The sequence below is a fragment of the Budorcas taxicolor genome, chromosome 9 (genome assembly GCF_023091745.1).
Source record: "Budorcas taxicolor isolate Tak-1 chromosome 9, Takin1.1, whole genome shotgun sequence".
Taxonomy (NCBI): domain Eukaryota; kingdom Metazoa; phylum Chordata; class Mammalia; order Artiodactyla; family Bovidae; genus Budorcas; species Budorcas taxicolor.
In genome coordinates this window covers 17,810,072-17,832,343 of record NC_068918.1, presented here as the reverse complement: position 1 = coordinate 17,832,343, position 22,272 = coordinate 17,810,072, and the positions used below count along the sequence as shown (strand labels likewise).

General features: G+C 40.4%; 1 protein-coding gene across 2 annotated transcripts in view; it reads left to right on the top strand.

The window, feature by feature from the left end:
* RNF217 (ring finger protein 217) overlaps positions 1-22,272 on the top strand; it is a 118,511-nt gene that overhangs the window by 944 nt on the left and 95,295 nt on the right. The window lies entirely within an intron of this gene.

Below are 22,272 nucleotides of genomic sequence, written 5' to 3'. Positions count from 1 at the left end.
AAATCCCGCTCGCCAGCTCCCTGCTCACCGGAAGAGGTGATGAGCACCCTTGCCAAGGACTTCTATCAGTGTCTTACATCTCGGTTGTTGCCCTTAGAATATTTAAGTGTGTTTGTCTTCGTGGGTTAGCTCGACTGGAATTTAACTCTGGGTGAGCTTTGGGCTTTGATTGGCCGCCATAGAAGGAACAGGGTATGAATGCATTGCCCTCTTCTGTTTATTTTATTAGATTGCGAGCAAGGAGCTTGCTCAAAGAGGAGGGCAGTTGAGCGTGCTTCAGAGGCCTGGTATTCCAGAAACTGACAAATAGTGGGCATAAAATAAATATGTATTGAGTTAGTGGAGAGAAGGCTTGCAATGAGTGATTCCTGAATTTGAAATTTTGCTACTTTAAGATAATCCAGAGAAAAGTGTTATTAATTATGTATTCCTTGCCCCTGGGTCACTTTCCAGTTTCCTTTTCCACAGTAAAGTTGACGTACTTTTTCTCACTGAAGTTTTAAGCCGGCAGAATGCTTTATTTCTTTAAGAGGGAGCAAAACAGAGAAAGCAAAACAAAGCAAAGCAAGGCTAAGAGGCTTAACAAAACAAGCACTGGTGAAACTTTCCTCCTCAGTTGCTTATTTGAAAGCTTTTTTTTTTCTTGGAAAGTTGAAGAGTGCAGCTGACCTGCTTTCCTTCCCTGGTGGTGAATGCGTCCTTCTAGCAGTTTTCTGACTGTTAGATTTCTGCCAGTGTTTTGCACAATCCAGAATGCCCTTTGACCCCGTGTCTGATTGTCCTGGGCCTATTCATCTTTCAAAACCCTGGGCTGTTCAGGTGCCAACTTCTCTGTGAAGCCTTCCCTCACCCTCCAGGCCACAGCTTATATACTTTGAAACACTTCTGCGTGTCTTGCATGCACTGAAGTTGTCGGTATGTCTGTTTGTGTGACTAGAAAGTGTCTTTCTTAGAGCCCCTGTGTCTGGTAGATTCATGTTGGTATCCTTCCTCGTAACAGTGTTTAATAACTTTGGCGGAAGGGAACTGAACAGGATTTCACACCGTGCAGTTCCTCTGTGTATTGTGGCTAATCTGTGCTTGTGTCTAGACTGAAAGTGTGTACCCTGCCCAATGGAAAACGCAAAGGGGAATTTAGACAGAATGGAATGTTACACAAGCAGTGACTTGGCCAAGATGGTTGAGATTATCCAAGCGCCTGTGAGAGACTGTGATGTCTCTTTCGTGCTTTATCTGCAAACAGATACTTCAAACAGGAGGAAAGCCTGCTATCTCACTGTAGCCGTTTCTAGGATGTCACTGTCAGTCAAGCAGATAGCCATGGGCAAAGCCCTGTGGTGGGATTCAGACATTCCCAAACTATGGGCTCTACTCCAAGGAAGCTCCCTTGTGAGTATGCAAGATGTGTACACGTGAACAATACAAGGTAGCATATGATGAGGTGTAAACGGAGTGACAATATCATGTAGCACTGAAGCACTGAATATAAATACAGTGTAGGTTTAGAGGTTCAAGGGAGGTGGTCATTAGAAGTTGGGGTACTCTGCTTTGCAGTTTGATTTCCTTAAGCATTTCCGTTTCCTGAAAGCAAAATTTTTTTTGCCTCCAAAATCAGATCTGTGTTAATTCTAAGGTCCCTTCTATGCAAAGACTCTTGTTTCCATGTCATTTAACCTTTCTGTGTCTTAATTTCCTCATCAATGAAATGGAATTACAGACCACGCTCTCTAATGACACATCAATTCTAAGCAAAACAAAAACTGCAGAGTTGTGTTGTTGCCTTACTGAACCAGATCAAAAGGGTATAAAGCGTGCCCTCTTTCTTATTTTCTAAGGTTTCATGGTTTTGACAGTAGTAAATCTGTCAAGCTTGAACTTGCAGGCGTCTTAAGGCTTTTTAAGTGATATATTTGAAATAAAAAGTTAATAGTGATTTTTGTCATCATCTTTTAGATTTGTGCCAAATACTTAGTGGATTAGTTAATATCATTTAAGAAAATAAAATAGAGCCCCTATTAAGCATTTTATGCAGTCATTAAAAATGCATACTAAATGTGAGTTGGAATATTGCCTGGTTAAATAATATTCTTCTAAAAGGAGCTGATGAATTCTTTAGAAGAAGGTACATAGTTGGAAGACAGGAATGCAAATTTTTAGATGATAAGTCTTATTTCCGTTAGTGTCATGAACTGAATATGTGGCGACGGCCAGTGGGTAGGTGTCTTCATTATTTCAGTGTACACATGGGAGAGTAGGTGGTGACTTAAATATCTCTCTGCATGCTCAGTTCATCAGTTGTGTCCGACTCTTTGCCACCTCGTGGAGTGTAGCCTGCCAGAGTCCTCTGCCCCTGGAATTCTTAAAGCAAGGATACTGGAGTGGGTTGTCATGCCCTCTCCAAGGGATCTTCCCAACCCAAGGATTGAACCCATGTTGCCTTTGTCTCCTGCATTGGCAGATGGATTCTTTACCCCTGAGCCACCTGGGAAACCCAAATACCGCTATGTGCATGCATGCATGCTCAATCTTTTAAGTCATGTCTGACTCTTTGTAACTCTGTGGACCATAGCCCACCAGAGTCCTCTATCCCTGGGATTCTCCAGGCAAGAATATTGGAATGGGTTGCCATGCCTTCCTCCAGGGGATCTTCTGGACCCAGGGGTTGAACCAGCGTCTCTTATGTCTCCTGCATTGGCAGGTGGGTTGTTTACCACTAGCATCACCTGGGAAGCCCAAATTCCTCTATATTGTGGTTTAAATGTAATAGTTTTAGTTTTTCAAAACAGTGATTTGAAAAACTAAAACTAGTTTTTCTTCAGTGATAAGAATTCTTCAGTTATCACTGAGCCTGGGGACTATGCAGGATCCTTCTTAGTGGAATGACTTTACCGGCCGACAGGTATCAGTTGCTGTGATGAAGGATTGAACTGGTACATTATAATCTTTGGCGCACATACATAGGGGTCGACGTAGAGGCATTAGAGCACCATGACACAGACAGTGGGAGTCTACCTGGTTTGTGTTGCACGAGTACATAAATCTTTGGTGTATAAACTTCGGAAGTCCATTTCCAATGGCCTGTGTGCACACGTATGACTGTGGCTTAGAGCATGCAATGCCAGGGATGTCTGCAGTCTCCTTCAGGGCACTGAGCCATTCTGAGAACTGACCTTCTCAGCTGGTTTGGCCTCTACCCCATTTTCCTAGGAGAAAGGGTTGGTACTTTCCTCGTTTCATGGAATGATAACCACATTCATTTCAAAAATTCTCCTCAGGTATCTTTCCTTTATGATTTTGATTTGAAACGATAAAATCCAGTAGGATGTGAAATACTAATATGTAGCACTTTATATAAAGAAAAGAGAATTGGACATGCTAAGGGCTTTCTAAAGGTAACAGCTGTTGTGACTTTCATCACTCTGCTTCAAAGTGCTTGTGATGGCACATGCATATGAATCGGAATGTATACACCTGTCAAGTGAGTATTAATAGAGACAGGCAACGCATTTCTTCGGCACTTTGTGAACAAAACAGCTGCTAGATGATAATGTCCTGAAATGACTGTCTACTATAGTCATCCTAGAACCGGTGACCTAGGGGTGAAAGCTTCTAGATCCTTTTATTAAACTCTGAGTCATCCAGACCTTTATGGGTAAAAGTGTAGCCTGCTTTTTCCCTTTAAACCTTAAAGCAACCTGCATACTTTTAGGAACTGGCCTGTTCAAGATGGAGTTTACAGGCAGCCGCCTTCACACAGGTGAATTTACGGATCCTCTCACACCAGCTATGATTCTGGTACTCTTGAAAACGTGAAGAATAAAAGAGACTGAACTCTGTTAAATCACTGTGCGAATTTCAAAAGTGAGGATTCCGGCATATGTAAACTTACTCTTCTGTGTACAGTGTGCGTGCATGGTGTGTATTTTGGAGCTGTGGTTAACATGCGCTTTCACACCTTCCTGACTCACGCACTTCTTTTCCTCTTCTGATTCTTTAATGCTATCTCTTTTAATAATTTCCTCATTTCCCCTTAATCATTTCTTTCTTTTTCCTCTTACTTTTCACAATTTGATTTTAAATAGCACTTGAGTACTGCCGAGGAGTCAGTGCCCTGTCCGGGGCTGTTCTCCGGGCCCTCGGGACCTGGTGCAGATGGTGTCTGGGTGTCTGCCTTCCCGCGTCCTCCGGCGTCTAGAGATGACAGCGCTCCGCCGAGCAACCCTGCACTGCCTACGGATCTCAAATGACTTGACTAGTACTACTTCCCTTGGTTGTCACCTTTAGAGTGGTGATTTTTTTTTTTCTCCTAGAGTAGAGCTCAGCTTTTTATAGTTGAAGGCTGTTCCTTACTCACGTGAGAGACACAAAAAGAACATTAGACTTAAGCTCCCAGCCTTTCCTTAAGCATTGGTGATGGGGATGTGGACAGATACCTGAGCCATAATTTCTTATAATTGACATTTTCATTTGTTAATGTGCCACTTACACACATAACAGACATTTATTGGCTACCTCTATGTCAGGGACCTTGAGAGACTTTTTAAATGTATTAAATGCCCGCAAGGAGCTGGCTTAGAGCCTTGCTTTCCTCAAAGCTTTATCTGGTGGCATAAATAAGCTTTCCTTCAAGTTCTCAGACAAGTGTGCCTCTCCTCTTTCCTTCCTGGGAGGATTTTATTAAGCCAGTTCTGGAACACCAGCTAACCTTTTAGTAAGCATATTACTATTCCTCCTCTTATGTTTATTTCAAAGTAATAAGAAACAGTATCGGAATAAGTTATTACTATAATTAAATTTTCTTAATGAACATTTCTTAGAGCTCTTTGTAATTGTTGTAAATAGAATATTAGTTAATGCTTTGCTTCTTTCAACACTTTTATTACTTTTGCGCTTTTGCAAAAAAAAAAACCACTCAAAAGAAAACATTTTGCTAACTGTGCTTGGATCATTCATAAAAATATGGCCAATCTTTAAAGTTATGACACTTTCAAAGAATTGTTTCTTTGTTCAACTTCACTTTGTCAGCCGAGTTTTATATGATAAACTCATTGAACCTTCCCAAATCAAGTTCTGTCTAAAAAATTCAGTATCTTCAGGACAATAATTCCTAGAAGAACATTCTCTTTCAAAGTGATCACTACTATTTGCCCCACCAGTTTTGGGTAATTACACTTGAGCTTTGAAGTTTCCATAAATAACAACAACCATTAATTGAACACCTATATTTGAAGCATTTTTTTACATTTATTCTGTTTCAGTTTCTGTTAATATGTTATTATGTTTCCATTTAGTATATTTTATTATTTAATTTTAATTCCCTGACATATTAAATACTTATTACATACCAAGCACTGTTGTTGGTGTTGGAAACACAGAGAAGTGAAACAGATAAAACCCCTTACTCTATGGAGTTTATTTATTAGGCTGGGGGGAGATTGATAATAAGTCAGTTATTTAGTATGCTAGATATTATTTCGTATACTATAGTATATTATAAAGAAAGGAAAACAAGGGAAGCGTGGTGAGATATATTGGGAAGGAGGTTTTCTTTATGTATTTATAGTGTTTTTAGGAGTTGTCAGGGAGGGTTTGTTTTAGATGGTGACTTCTGAGCAGAGATCTTCATGACGGCAGTGAGAGAGCAAATGAAGAGAATATCTGAGGAAAGAGTAAGTATAAAGTTCCAGGGACAGGAGCATGCTTGGGGGGGGGGGGGGGGAGGGGTTTCCAGGAATGACAGAGAGCTTCATATGGGTGAAGCATATGGAATGAGGTGGGAAGCACTAAGAAGAAACCAGAAGAAGTGGGGAAAGCTGCCAGAAAGGGCTTTAAGGCCACAGAGAACTTGCAGTTCCTCCGAATGAGCTGGAAAGCTGGTTTTTGGGTTAATCAGATGTGACTTTACCTTTAAGACAGAGGATTCTGGCTCTCTGTGGAGAATAGATCAAGGGAGTCAAGAGTGGAAGTAAAGGGACTTCCCTGGCTGTCCATGGTTAAGACTCTGGGCTTCCAACGCAGGGGGCACAGGTTTGAATCCTAGTCAGGGAACGAAGATTTCACATGCAACCTAGCCAAATAAAAGCCATTTAGGGAAAAAAAAAAAAACTTGGGGGAAAAAAAGAATGGAAGTGATCAGTTAGAAGAATTTGGCAATAAGCCAGAGAAGGGATGTCATAGTTCAGACTAGGGTGATTAGAGGTAGATACGGTTTGAACTGGTGGAATTTTGAATGTATTGTGACAGTAGAGCTGATGGAATGTGCTGATGACTTGGTGTGGGGATAAGAGGGAAAGAGAGTCCAGAATGACTCAGGTTTTGAGCCCAAGCAGTTAGAAGAATGGGTTTGCCATTTAACAAGGTGAGGAATGCTGTAGGCGGACTTACTTTAAGGAGAATCAGGAGTTTATGCAAAGTTCCAAAAGGTTGTGTAGACATTCATGAAAGAATGGCAGCTGGCATGTGGCATTCAGCAAAGAGACCTTCATAGGAGATGTAAATTTGAATCTTTCTGATATAGAGAAGATGTTTAAAGCCATGAGACCAGAGGAGGATTGAGGACTGGGTCTGGACATGCCAGGGCTTGCGGATACAGAGCCTGGGACGTGTGAAGGAATAGGAAGGAGTCTGAAAGGGAGAGGGCAAGAAGGAAAACCAAGGCAGAGTGGTTAACCAGAAGCCAAACAAAGACGATGTTTTATAAAGGAAGGAAAAGTCATTTTTGTCTAATGTTTCTGATAGTTTCAGCAGGATAAGGGTTTAAATTGACCATTGGATTTCCCAACAAGGAGATTATTTCTAAGTGTGAATAGTGCTGTTTTCATTGGCACTGGTGGAGTTGACTTTCTGATTATAATGGGTTCAAGAAAACAGGAACAGCTCAATTTCTGTACTAAAGGTAGTAGAATGTTCCATGAGGAAACTCAAGGTTAGCAAGGTTAAAGAACTTGTCCTAAATCACATAGCTAGGAAATGGCAATGGTGGGATTTCAGTTCCATTTGGCTCTAAAGCCCAAGGTCTTTTAATAGTCTTTGCATTTATTATCTTATTTATAAGTTAAATATGTTGATTTTTCGTTAAAGTTTATATCTGTATTGTACAAAGTCACAAGGCTTGCAGTCCAAGAAGAAACTTAATTACATGTTTTGAGGAAGTAGAAGTCTCTTGCCCAAATTTAGATCCAGAGAAAGATTTCAACCAAAGTCAGCTTCATCTTCGTGTAAGAAAATCAAGAGGAATTGAGTTGAGAAGAGCTATGATTTAACTTACTATTAAGTTTTAATGGCAGCATACTCTCCTGTTTTCTTCCTAACTCTTGACCATGCCTTTTGTTTCCATTTGAACTTTTTCTCATGTTATCATCTCTTAATGTTGATATCTGCATGGTCATATATTAAATGCCCTCCCTCCTCACATTGAAGTCAAAAAGAGAAGGGGGCAGCAGAGGATGAGATGATTAGATAGCATCACCGACTTGATGGACACAAATTTTTGCAAACTCCGAGAGATGGGGGTGGGGTACAGAGGAACCTAGCTTACTGTAGTCCTTGGGATTGCAAAGAGTCAGACACAGCCTAGTGACTGAACAACAGCTCCTCACATTGTGTATTAGTAGTGGGACCATGTATTTCACTCCCATGGTTTCAAGTAACACCTATATGCTCTTGACTTCCAAATCTTTGCTTCTAGCCCAGATGACTTTTTCTCACCTATAGTACCATATTGCTGCCTCTGTCTTTGACATTTCCACCTGTATGTTCCATCCACAGCCACCTTAAACCTCTCAGAACTAACCTCCCTCTCCTCCTCTTCCTTCCCCCATCCCGAAAGCTTTGCTCTTCCTTTGGGGTTCTATGTTTCCATCAGTTATACCCAGGCCAGAAGCTTGGGCGTCGTCTTCGAGTTCTTTTCCTCCCTCACCTCTCACATCTCATTAATCACCAGTCACTAATCACTTTCAGTCCTACCTCCTAAAATTATTTATGTAGTCTTCTCAGCATTTCCCTTGCTCAGGCCTCTACCATTTCTCTCCTGGATTCCAAGCACAGCTTCCTCCTTTGTCCAAGTGTTCCAATCTTGGCCACTTCCAGTCTCTTCTTCACACTGCCACCAAAGTTGTCTTGTAGGATACAAGACTGGTCTTGGCACTTCCCCTTCTTTACGTTTCAGTCTGCTTCTTGCCTTTACAATAGACTCTGAACATGGTTTACATGTGCCTGGGTGAGCTAACTCCTGTTTACCACTCTTGTTTCTCATCAACCCTACCCCCATCTATCCCTGTAGCCGTATTAAACTTCTTTTTGTTCACTGAGTACTCTATGACTCTCTTAATCATGAATCTTTAGTTTAGTGACATGTGATTCTATGTTAGCGGGATCTGCTTTTTTCCCTTAATCCCCATCTCTGCCTCTTTCACACTGATTCATTCTAGTCTCAACTTAGACATTTCTTCTTTTGTGAATTCTTCTTGACCCCCTCTTATCTGAATTAAGCATCCTTCCTATGGTCTTTGACAACCCTTTGACTCACTGTAAGATTCTTATATTTCACTGTATTTAAATTGCCTGTTTCCTGCTCCATGCTCCCATTAGACTATAAAGCTTGATGCATGTAGAGACCTTATTCATTTTTTTTTCTGATTGATTTCTTAGCTCTTGGCATACTGTCCACGTGAAATGAGTATTTGTGTAGTGGATTTATGTAGTTAGATTATAAATTAACTAATACATTGAGGCTAGTTGTCAACATACAGAGTATTGGGATAGATAGCCAAGATGGTTTTTAACAGGAAAATCTCAACATTTCATTACCTTGCTTAAAATCCTACAAACCCTTTCCCATTGCTGTAATGAAAAGATTCTGGTTCATGACATTGCTGATGAGGTTTGGTCCCTGCTGCTTCAGTCTCTTCTCCATCCCTCCAGCTCCAGTACTTTCCAGGCATGGATCCTTCCCTTTGTTAATTTCTCCTCATCCTTCAGATCTCAGCCGGCCTTGGTCTCCGGACTGAATCCGTCTCACCGCTTACGCTTTTAGAGTCCTTTTTACCCTGCAGTCATTTTTTTAAATCCCCTTTTGTAAGTATATGTTTGTGAGATGATTTGATATTTGATTAATTCTCTCTCCCTCCCCATATTATTTGAGCTGCTTCTATACTAGCAGTTAGCACAGAGCCCAGTTCAGCACCAACATTTGGTGCTGAACAAATGTTTGTTAAAAGACTGAATGAATGATTGAGAGTAAATTATACTATGTTCAGGTTGGTAGGAAAATTAAGGTAGATTTTGAACCTAGTATGTTTCAGTTCAGAATGTTTAGGTTGGTAGAAAAATTAAGGTAGATTTTGAACCTGAATTTTTGATATTTTATTCCAGAGTAAATTTACATTTTTAATGCAATGGAATGCTATGACCTGAGTTTTTATCTTGGCAACCAGTTTATCACTGAGACGCTTCTTTAAGTATGAAACCTATTCTGTTTTCTGCTTAACAGATTGCTCCAGAACCTGGGCACTTAGAAACAGCCGTTTTATTTTGATCACGGCATGTAGGTCAGGAATTTGGGAAGGGCTCAGCTGGTGGTTCACACTTGGGCTTCTGCTGCCTTGGTGGTCAGGTGTCAGCTCTCTTGCTTGGCTGGCAGCTGATGCTAGCTGGTGACAGTATGCTTGGCTGTGGCTGTTCACAGCAGTGCTGGCGTGTAGCCTTGATAGCACTGTAGTCTCAGGGCACTGGGCTTCTTACATGGAGGCTGGCCTCCCCAGGCCCAGAGTCTCCAGGAAGCCACGTGGAAGCTGTCTTAACTTGGGAAGTCATTCAGTGTCACCTGGGCCTCCCCAGTGGCTCAGATGGTAAAGAATCTGCCTGCAATGCAGGAGCCCCAGGTTCCATCCCTGGACGGGGAGGATCCCCTGGAGGAGGAAATGGCAGCTCACTCCCGTATGGGTTGTCTGGAGAATCCCGTGGACAGAGGAGCCTGGCAGGCTACAGTCTATGGGGTCACAAAGAGTCGGACGGGACTGAGCGACTAACACTTTCACTTTTTTACTTTCAGTAGAAAGACACTTAGACCCAACCCTTCATTTTTTGTGAATACGTAAAAGAATTTGGGGCCATATTTTTAAACCACCACACTACTTCAAACAAAAATCAGGAATGTTGTAAATTTAGGTAGTAAAGCTTTTGAGCCTGAATTTTAACTTGTCTTTATTTAAAGTTTCATGTCTTATCAGTTATTTAATTACATATTTCCTATTCATATCACTGGGAGAAGGGCATGGCAACCCACTCCAGTATTTAGAGACTCCCACGGACGGAGAAGCCTGGCAGGCTACAGTCCATGGGGTTGCAAAGAGTCGGACACGCCTGAGCGGCTAACACATTCATATTGTTATGAAGATTAATGTACTTTGGTATTGTGGGAGTTCTGTGCTTTATCTTTGAATAATTTAATAATAAAGCTTTAAGCAAACTTATATGCAAGTTGTTCCCTTTTATTAATATTTATTTTTGATTATTTGTTTGGCTAGGCTGGATCTTAGTGGCAGTGCGCTTGGTTTTCTAGCTGCAGAGAGCAGGGGCTACTGTCTGGCTGTGCTGCTCAGGCTTCCCATTGTGGTGGCTTCTCGTTGCAGACCACAGGCTCTAGGGCACGCGGGCATCCGTAGTTGCAGTACAAGGGCTTAGTTGCTTCATGGCACGTGGAATCCCCTAGGACCCGATCAAACCCATGTCCCCTGCACTGGCAGGCAAATTCCTATCCACTGTCCACCAAGGAAGTCCAAAAGTTGTTCCCTTTTAAGCTGAAGTATTTTAGGTAATTTCATTGTAACTGAATATCTTGAGATCAGGGTCAACTTCTGATTATATCTGATTAATACCACTTATGTTAATTATCATAACATAATATTATGTTAATTATTAATGAATGATTATTAAGACCACTTATTCTACATATTGTAACTTCTATCTATCATATCAAAATTTTAGCTTCAAGAGTCGGACAGGACTGAGCAACTTCACTTTCACTTTTCACTTTCGTGCTTTGGAGAAGGAAATGGCAACCTACTCCAGTGTTCTTGCCTGGAGAATCCCAGGGACGGGGGAGCCTGGTGGGCTGCTGTGGGCTGCTGTCCATGGGATTGCACAGAGTCGGACATGACTAAAGCAACTTAGCAGCAGCAGCAGTGATTAAAATGTCATTTGAAAAAGGTGAATACCTTGCTGGATAAAAAGAATTGATGTAACGGATAGTTTTTGTGGTGCAGGGATATTCTGTACAGAAATTGTTGTATTTAATGATACCTGAGAATTAACCACTCTAGTTAATGTTTGTTAAATTGGCTCACTGTTGGGTTTTTATTGTTACGATATTCTAGTTTGGCTGATTCTATCATTCGGCTAGTGTCCTCTCACATAGGTAGCCCTTACATTTGCAGAAGCAAGTGTGTTGTGCTCAGAAATCTCCTGGTTGAGGATCCGTGCCCCCTGAAGAGGAGGAGGCGTATTGCTTTCATGATGTGCCTTTTTCCCCAGCTCAGGTAACTAAATTCTGCACTTATTCATTCATGTGCATGACTAATCCCTTTTTAAATCTTCCAGAGCTGTTTGCCTCAATGGTATTCTCTACTGTAAGATTCAGAGGCTAATTATAGGCTACCTAGCAAATTACTTCCCCTTTTGTGGTGTTGATTCTTGCCTGATTTCCTCACTCAGTTATTGGCCATACTCAGCATTCCTGAACCTCTGAGACGTAAGTGGCCAGTTAAATCACCAGGGCTTTTCCCTCTGGTTGCTTAACCAGCTTAATTTTAAACAGCAGGTAAAATAAAACACTTGGTTATAGTGTTTCCCTAGCGTTTTGTTCGGAGAAGACAATGGCACCCCACTCCAGTACTCTTGCCTGGAAAATCCCATGGATGGAAGAGCCTGGTAGGCTGCAGTCCATGGGGTCGCCAAGAGTCGGACACGACTGAGTGACTTCTCTTTCACTTTTCACTTATCATGCATTGGAGAAGGAAATGGCAACCCACTCCAGTGTTCTTGCCTGGAGAATCCCAGGGACGGGGGAGCCTGGTGGGCTGCCGTCTCTGGGGTCGCACAGAGTCGGACACAACTGAAGCGACTTAGCAGCAGCAGCAGCAGCACCATTAACTTCAGTGTTGTTTTTCCCCTTATGTTACCATTTTTCCTCAAGATTGTGAAAGAAACACTTTGAAAATAATGGGCTCCTGAAAAGAAAAGAAATATTCTGTGTGTCCCATGTTCTGGTATTTTATGCTAAGACTCTGTGTGTGTGTGTGTGTGTGTGTGTGTGTGTAGGTCTCAAGTTTGTGTGTTACAAGAAGATTTTGCTCATTTTAATTTATAAAAATCTCAGTTTAGTCATTTTCAGGTGAATTCACATATCTCGGGTTTAGTTGGAGTCAACCTAAGTCCCTTGGGTTCACCTTTTTCCTGCTGTTGGTTTTTAATATGTCACAGTGTGAGTCACTGAGGGCTTCAGTCTTAAGATTAAGGGAGAGTTTAGAGGAATGCTTGAAAAGAAAACATCTGAAACAATAGTAAGTCTTTTCCCAAGAGTTTGAATTTGCTTTTTTTCTGAAAAATACTGTTTGTCCAGATATGTTCTTCTCTTCAAAAATCACTACAGACTTAGAAAATTTGGAAACAGAACTTTCAATTTTGCTTACAAATCATCCAAATGAGCTGCTTTCACAGAGTTCTGACCCATTTGTTTAAAAAATAGCACTTTATGGTTAGCTCTAAGAATAGTTGATTGACGCTAAAGTTAGGAAAGATATACCTCGCTAGCTGAATTTCATCAGCAATCTTTGAATGCTTGGTAGATGAAACATAAAAAGAAGTGTAATGATTTAGTAAGCACAGGCAGCAGGGTATTTTTTTTTGCCTCTCTGTGTCTCTGTGCAGTGCTTTTTCAGTTAAATACCATCATTAAAACAGTGTATCAAAACTGAACATGGACCTTGGAGACGCAGTGTCACTGAATGTCAAAGATTTCTAAAATTAAGAATGCTGTTTCTAAGTCATTGCTTTCACAATTACTAATGATTCTATTAGTGATGATAAGACATTTTGTATCAATAAATAATAAAATTGAGACTCAGATGTTAAAAAAAATCACTGGAACTTTTGGATTCTTTTTACAATCTAGATGGGTTGGCCAGAACCCTGTTGATTTGCTCAGGGTGCTAATAAAGAAAGGTCAGGCAGGCAGTCCTATCACAGGCTGGCTAATGACACACTGATCTGGGGCCATAAATTACCCTTAACCCCACATGGTCAGGTCATAAAGTGTCTGCTTCTGATCAGACGACACGATGGAAGAATTACTATTAATCTCTTCACCACTTCTGGAAAAACAAATGGAGACACACATACTGCTAGTCAGTTGCAGAGACTTTTACACAGAGAAATCTTTTCCAGTGCATAAGACTTTCCTCTCTTTTACTGTGGTCACGCTGCAGAAGGTCAGTTCTCTAGTAACTCAGCTGACTTGAGGCAATCAAAAGTGAGGGGAAGCTAGAGCTTTCTTATTAAAAACATTCTCTGAGCACAGACTATTTGTTTCACAGTGTGCTGATCACTTGAGAAGAGAAGATGTAGCCTATGATCCATCCTCTTACCAAGTGTAGAGATTCAGAAAGTGAAAAGTAAGGTGTCCAAGCAAAAGATTAAGGAAAGTTTATAACTACATTGTGTGATGCTGGTTGTTGACTTAAGTGGTTCTAGGAAGAAGCTGTGTTTATGGGAGTAGAAAAAGTTGAAGCTTGGCTAGTTTATACAAAGTACTTGTTGATACACAGGAAACATAGGAGAAGGGAGTTCGAGGTGGGGTGTGTCTTCAAGTGAGACGGAGTGAGCAAGCACACAGGTGAATGTGTACAGGCTCAGTTGCTCGGTTGTGTCTGACTCTCTGACCCCATGGACTGTAGCCCGCCAGACTTCTCTGTCCGTGGAATTCTCCAGGCAAGAGTACTGGAGTGGGTGGTCATTCCCTTCTCTAGGGGATCTTCCTGACCCAGGGATTTAACCCACATCTCCCGCATCTCTTGTATCGTCAGGCGGATTTATTACCACTGTGCCACCTGGGAAGCCCAAGCACACATATGCGCTCACAAATGCATTTGTGGAAATAAAGAAAAGAAAGTCAGTTGCACAGTCGTGTCCGACTCTTTGTGACCCCATGGACTGTACCCTACCAGGCTCCTCAGTCCATGGAATTTTCCAGGCAAGAGTACTGGAGTGGGTTGCCATTTCCTTCTCCAGGGGATCTTCCTGACCCAGGGATCGAACCTGGGTCTCCCGCATTGCAGACAGATGCTTTTATCGGCTGAGCCACCAGGGAAGTCCCAAAATAAAGAGGGAGGGTAAAAGTGATCATGGCTAGAGAGAGGGGCTTAGAAGGGCAGTACGGCAAATAGGAGTGGAGAGGTGAAGCTGTATGGTGAGGAGGAGTCCGTGGAACAGATGTTTCAGTACAGAGCAGAGGATACGGGCGGGTGGGCGGGCAGCCAGACCCCCAGGTGTCCTGTGTCTCAAGGTTAGGGGCAGAGGGAGCCGGGTCATGGCTTACAGAGCAGGATGAGATCGCAGAGAGCTCTGAGACCCCTCTGTGGAACTGGTACTTTGTTCTGTGATACGAAGTCATCGGAAAGCTGAGTGGAGCTGTCAGATTATAGTTAGTGCTTCAAAAAGAGCCTGGCTTCCTTGTGGAGAATAAACTGTGTTTGAGGGTGGGGTGTGGCGGAAGAGAACCAGGGAAATGGGTTAGGAGGCCGCTGCAGCAGTCCAGGGCAGAGGTGAGAGTGGCGTGGGCTACCGTGGAAATGGTTCCATCTCTTGTCCCATCACTTACCCGGCTTTTGGTTTTCAAAGGTGTAGGGAGTTCTTCGCCTTTGGTCCAGCAGGATGTCCTGCCAGTCTTTGTAGCCTTTAATGTTCAGAGGTCCATGTTGTATTGGCTTGGCCAAAAAGTTCATTCGGGTGGATTTCCCTGAAGATCTTCTAGGAAAACTCCAGTGAACTTTTTGGCCAACCCAGTATAACTGCAGCTGACATCTTTATCTTTTCAAATCACATGTGATTAACGGCTATTCAGCTTGATCCCCTCTCACATCTTGCTTGTCTGCAGTGTGTTTTTTGTCTGTTTTTTTATTATTTGGTCCAGAGACACCAGGAGAAAATCACTGACTGAAAAAGGATTTGGATACCTGTCCATTGTTGCTATTTTACTGATTGTCAGAATCAGTTTATCAAAGAATTTGAGCTTTCTTCTGCTACCTCGTCTTTTGCAATTTGCTGTTCTCCGGCTTTCCTCACTTTATACTCAACAGTTCGCTTACCTTACTTTTTAAAACAGGAACTCCCACCCTCTCCTCCTCACAGATAGCAAAGGTCTTACAGGCCCACCTTCAGTGCTGAGAGGAAGTTAGAATTATTTTGTAATTCTACTTAGTTCTTGTCCTTTAGCGGTTTTGAATTGTTTCGAATGGCTGTCCTTTGCTTCAGTGAATTCCTGTCTAATTACACCTGTTCATCTCTTACTCCTAATTCTTGTTTTTGTAACAGAGTTCCCTTTAGGTGTCTGTTCCATTTCCTCTACCTTAAATGGCAAAGGCCCTGGGGTCATGACTTCACTGTACAGTGGCTGTTTTATTTTGATTTTGGTTGTTCTTTTCTTTGTTTTTAATAAAGGTACATGATAAAGTAATTACTTAAACAGAGATTTACTTAGCTGATTTTATGCTGAGTAACTGAGCAAAACCCTCCCTTTTGTATGAACCTTCATTTGTTTATTTCAGAGTTCTAAAGTGTTTCTTCTCATTACATTCTGTTATTCATCATGGAACCAGTACTATTTCAATTGGAAGCAATAAAATATTGATGTGGTTTTAAAATTATTTTTGAGAAAGCCTCAAGTATTTATCTTTAAAATAGATTTGTCCCATGTGTGGGTTGTATAAATTTTAGAAGAATATGAACCTTATGCATTGGTACCATGACAGATTTTAGTTATCTTGCTGTATAACAATTACCACTGGGTGAAAGTTTACTCAGTTTAAAATATTTTCAACTGGATAGTGTGAGCAATCACAGATACCAGGTAGCATCTTAGAGTACTTTAATGTTTATAAAACAATTTGAGAAAAATTTAAGTAGTTAGAAACATTGGACTTTATATTTTATGTTTAGAACATCCATTAAGTGTCTAATACCCCATTTCTATTTGTTGTGAGGAATTTAGCTCTTTTTTTCTCTATATTAATCTTCTTGTCAAGAGCAACTCATTTCAAGGTGGATTCATTGATTTTCCTCTATAAATATGAATGAGTTTTAATTTTGGATCTCAGCGCTTTAACATTTTTCCTTAGAAGTACCTATTTTATTGAAAAATGAAAGCTAGTTCATAAAGTGATACATGATAAACTTTAATATTTATCTCACTTTATAGATACTTCTATAGCAAAAATGTGGTTGATACCTCAAAAATTCCATAGTCAAAACCCTATCCCCAAACACACAAAAAACCCTATCACACACACACAAATTCCTGCATTGCATTTTGTATATATTGATTACATACTGTGTCATTATATATTTCACGTAATAGTTTGTAACCATTGCCATCTTATAGACATTAATAATCCATTAATAGTTATGTAAGATGTTATGGTAGATTCTGCTTGAAGACAAAAATTATTTTACCTACTTGCCTACTCTCTCAAGGCTTTAAAATTTTCTATATGATACGTAAACACATGTTTACCAGTCATCTTGTGTAGACCATTGATAAAGTTGTAAAGATAAAATGTCAAAAGTTAATGACATTATAGTATGTGAAAGTTATTTACTTAGTTTCTGATGAGCAGAATGAAAATGGGTTTGTATTACTCAGTTGTTTTCTTTGCATAAGATTTAAGAACTGTGAAGGGAAGTCATTCATCCTTCCTTGGCTTGCAGGTTTATTGTCTGGTGAGGAAAGGGAAGAAACATATAACTGTCAGAGTGGAAGGACCACTTTAGAAAGACTTTGTTTTAAAGGAAAACACAAGCTTTCTATATAACGTCTGTTCATCATCACCTCGGCAACCCCCGTTTCCAAATAGGGTGTCCTAAGTTGGCAGACTTAATAGTTCATGGATTATCTTCAGAAGGGTTCTAAGTGCCATTCATTAAAGTGAAAAGGAAGAAGTTCCTTAGGCTTATAAGGATACATCAAAAACTTATAGTAAATATCAGCTTAGCGGTGAGACCTTAGAAGCATTTTCACTAAATTAGAAAAATGCACTGATTCTTGTTGTCACTGTTACTGTTTAGCTTTATTGTGTAGGTCATAGCAGGTGTAATATGAAACAGACAAATATATAATCTGAAAAAAATAAAATACTGATCATTTTTAGACAATAAGATTACGTACATAAAATGTCCAGGAGAATCTGGAGATAAAATGTTAGAACCAACAAGAGAATTATTTTTGCTGGATATAGGAGTAGACCATGGAAATCTTGGTGTACTATTTACCAGCCAGAACCAGTGAGAAAAAGAAATTACATTCAAATAGATACCTAGAAGTAAATCTGAAGACATGCATGATCTTGACAGAGAAAATTATTAATACTTGAGGGATATAAAAGAACAAGTGAATTAAGACAGAGATATGCCCCATTGAATGGGAAGATAGAATGTCATAAAGATGTCTGTTTTCCTGAATTAGTCTATAAATTTAAGGCATATCAAGAGATTTATTTAGTATGTGTAGAAGAATAAATGTCCAAGATGAACAAAGAAAATTTTGAATAAGTAGGAAGGGCACATTTGCCCCAGTAAATAACATTGAGTATTTTAAAGAAAAGTTGATTAAGACAGTGGGGTGTTTTTATCAGTTCAGTTCAGTCACTCAGTCATGTCCGACTCTGTGACCCCATGAACGCAGCACGCCAGGCCTCCCTGTCCATCACCAACTCCCAGAGTCCACCCAAACCCATGTCCATTGTGTCGGTGATGCCATCCAACCATCTCATCCTCTGTTGTGCCCTTCTCCTCCTGCCATCAGTCTTTCCCAGCATCAGGGTCTTTTCAAATGAGTCAGCTCTTCGCATCAGGTGGCCAAAGTAGTTTCAACTACTTTGGAGTTTCAGCTTCAACATCAGTCCCTCCAATGAACACCCAGGACTGATCTCCGTTAGGATGGACTGATTGGATCTCCTTGCAGTCCAGGGGACTCTCAAGAGTCTCCTCCAACACCACAGTTCAAAAGCGTCAGTTCTTTGGCGCTTAGCTTTCTTCACAGTCCAACTTTCACATCCATACATGACTACTGGAAAAACCATAGCCTTGACTAGACAGACCTTTGTTGGCAAAGTAATGTCTCTGCTTTTGAATATGCTATCTAGGTTGGTCATAACTTTCCTTCCAAGGAGCAGGCATCTTTTAATTTCATGGCTGCAGTCATCATCCACAGTGATTTTGGAGCCCCCAAAATAAAGTCAGCCACTGTTTCCACTGTTTCCCCATCTATTTGCTATGAAGTGATGGGACTGGATGCCATGATCTTAGTTTTCTGAATGTTGAGCTTTAAGCCAACTTTTCCACTTTCTTCTTTTACTTTCATCAAGAGGCTCTTTAGTTCTTCACTTTATGCCGTTAAGGTGGTGTCATCTGCATATCTGAGGTTATTGATATTTCTCCCGGCAATCTTGGTTCCAGCTTGTGTTTCTTCCAGCCCAGCATTTCTCGTGATGTACTCTGCATGTAAGTTAAATAAACAGGGTAACAATATACAGCCTTGATGTACTCCTTTTCCTATTTGGAACCAGTTTTTCCAATGTCCCGGTGTTTTTATAGATAGAGTCAAATCCATGAAACAGAAAAAAGAGCTTAGAATGAAACCCAGTTGTATATGGCGACTTGGGACGTAATGAGATTGCCCTATGAGTCAATGAGGACAGAATAGATATTTCAGTAAATGTGCAAGGATGGTTGGCTTTCCACTTAAAAATTAAGTAAGATTCTTTATCTCAACACATGAAGAAATGAAGTCTGATATGTTAAAGCTCTATATGTGTAAATAAAATTTAAAGTCTACTTTAAATTTTGAAGTCGCTCAGTCATGCCTGACTCTTTACGGCCCCATGGACAGTAGCCTGCACCAAGCTCCTCCGTCCTTGGGATTTTCCAGGCAAGAATACTGGAGTGGGTTGCCATTTCCTTCTCCAGGGAATCTTCCCAACCCAGGGATCGAACCCAGGTCTCCCCCATTGTAGGCAGACGCTTTACCATCTGAGCCACCAGGGAAGTCCATTTTTAAAGTCTACTTTAGTAGAATAGATTTACAGATGTCTCTATAACCTTATAGGAAAAGATTTTTCAGGCAGCATCTGAAAAACACAACTCTAAATGAAAATTACTGTTTGATTCCATCTATATGAAGACTCTCTGAGGGAGGAAAATGTTACTATAGATTAGGGTAAAGGTTAATTCACACCCTGGGAAAATCATTTTCTAAAATACACAACTCAAGAATTATTATCCGTTATATATCCATTATGTAGAAAAACTTACCAATCAATTTTAAAAAGACTAATTATTCATTGGAAAAATACAAAATTTAATGACATAAGTGGCCAGTAAATGTATATTAGAAAGTTCATTTTCATGGTTAGGATACACTATGATTCATACTAATGGGGAAAGCACAAATTAGCAACGACGAAACAAGACAATGTTTGGGTCTTAAAAGTGGCAAGATCAAAAAGTCTGATGTAAACCGAGTGCTGGTTAGTATATGGGGTGATGGGATGTTTGTGTCGTGTACTGCGCTACTTCACTTCAGTCGTGTCTGACTCTTTGGGACGCCAGGGCCTGGAGCCTGCCAGGCTCCTCTGTCCATGGGGTTCTCCAGGCAAGAACACTGGAATGGGTTGCCATTGCCTTTTCCAGGGGATCTTCCCAAACCAGGGATTGAATCCACATCTCTAGCATTGACCCGTGGGTTCTTTACCCCAAGCACCACCTGGAAATTTAGACACTACTTGCTCCCAGCAGACTCCTGTCATTACATCGCGAATTGATCGCTTCCAATTGAAGGTTAGGTGGAAGCTCCTCAATGCACAGTTAAATGGATTTTTAACATTTTTATTAAAATATGCTTCACATATCATACAGTTCACCTATTTAAAATATATAATGAAATGTTATTTAGTATAGTCACAGGGTGGTAAAACCATTGCCAGTCTAATTTTAGAACATTTTAGTTCTCTGTTAAAGAAATCCCATACCCATGAGCACTCACTCCTTGCCCCCTCCAAATCCCTCCCAGTCCTGAGAAACCATTGATAAAAAACTTCTCTCCATATAGATTTGCTTATTCTGGACATTTCATGTAAATGGGATTCTGTAATATGTGGTCTTTTGTGGCTGACGGATGAATTTTGAAATACAAAATGTCTATTGTGCTGCAATCAGGGTCCAAAAAATGCTGATAGAATTGTAGTTTGAGCTTAGAAAGTATATCAGCTGAAGAACTGTGTGGAAATGGGCATTTTGCTTCTAGTTTTAATTTTTAGCAATATAAGAAGTTTATAGAGCAACTTGACATGACTTGTTATTCCAATGGTGATGGTCAAAATCATTTTACTGTAGAGTAACTCTTGAATACAGGTACTGTGGTTAGTGTGATTTTAGGTTGAATTCATTGGTAAACGCTAAGTCGTGTCCAATTCTTTGCAACCCCAGGTACTGTAACCCACCAGCCCCCTCTGTCCATGGGATTTCCCAGGCAAGCATACTGGAGTGGGTTGACGTTTCCTCCTTCAGGGGATCTTCCCCACCCAGGGATGGAAACTGGGTCTCCTGCATTGCAGGCGGATTCTTTACCTCTGAGCCACAGGGAAGCACTTAGTAAACATCAGGTTTTCAGCAAAATCTAATTTCTGATGGTGGTTGAAGGTGGTTCTTGTCATTCAAAAAAAAAAAAAAAATTCAGCCTAATCAGAGCTAAAAAAAGTTGCAATTAAATTTTACCACTGTTAGTCCATTACAGTACTGTGTGGCAAGTCAGGATATTCAGCTTCTTTATCTGACAAAATGATGCACAGAGCTAACCATAGTCAACTTCATGAAAGCAAATTAATTCCACTGTTAACACTGCTGGTTTCATAACATAATGCTGTTGTTGTTCAGTTACTAAGTCGTATCTGACTCTTTCGACCTGGTGCAGCACACCAGGCTTCCCTGTCCTTCACTATCTCCCTGAGTTTGCTGAAACTCATGTCCATTGAGTCAGTGATACCATCCAACCATGTCATCCTCTGTCTCCCTCTTCTCCTCTTGCCTTCAGTCTTTCCCAGCATCCGGGTCTTTTCCAATGAGTCAGCTGTTGGCATCAGGTGGCTAAAGTATTTGAGCTTCAGTTTGAGCATCAGCCCTTCCCAATGAATATTCAGGACTGATTTCCTTTTTTTGAATTTTTTCACGAAGTACCTGCTAATGAATAAAACAGTGAGTAATCCTAGCCTTTAAATGCATTACATTTTCACTAGCTTTGTAAATTTGACAAACTAAACCTTTTTTTATTTATGTGTATTTTGGGGACAAATCCGTTGTGTTACATATTAGCAGGTTCCACTTCAGATGTTACTGAATTTATGTTTTCTCAGCTTCTTTAAAAATATCCTTGCCTATCGTTTATTTCATGCATATTGTTCATACAAGGCTACTTTTCCTATCACTTCGAGGAGCACTGACTCCTCTGAAAAACAGTAAGTGGTGTCTGTACACCTATTGACATGTAAGGAGATAAGGAAAATGACTTGAAATCATTTGGTTTTGTTTTTAATCATTTGTTTTTAAATTGACTGTTGACATCGCATCCTATTTCTTCAACTCTTGTGAGTAGTGTTCTTACCAAAAGGCTTAGTTTTAAATAAATTTACTTTTCCTAGAAACATACCTTTGGCAGCTACCACATAATGTAATTTATTTAATATGCAGTTGGTAAAAAGCTTTCTTTGCTTGTCTAACAAATATACCATTTGCCCACTTAACTTTGGTGGCAGCCTCATTTTATTTTTATATTTTGTGAGGAAATTTTTCTGTAATAGGACATTCTGTTTAGAATTTTCTGGTTTTTCTGACACTTCTGTATGAGTTGGAGAAATTGTGATGAGTGTGTAGGCTGGGGTTATGTTGACACATAATGTATTTTTTTGTTATGTTTTGCTACATAACAAACAAAATGTGTTGCCATCTAAT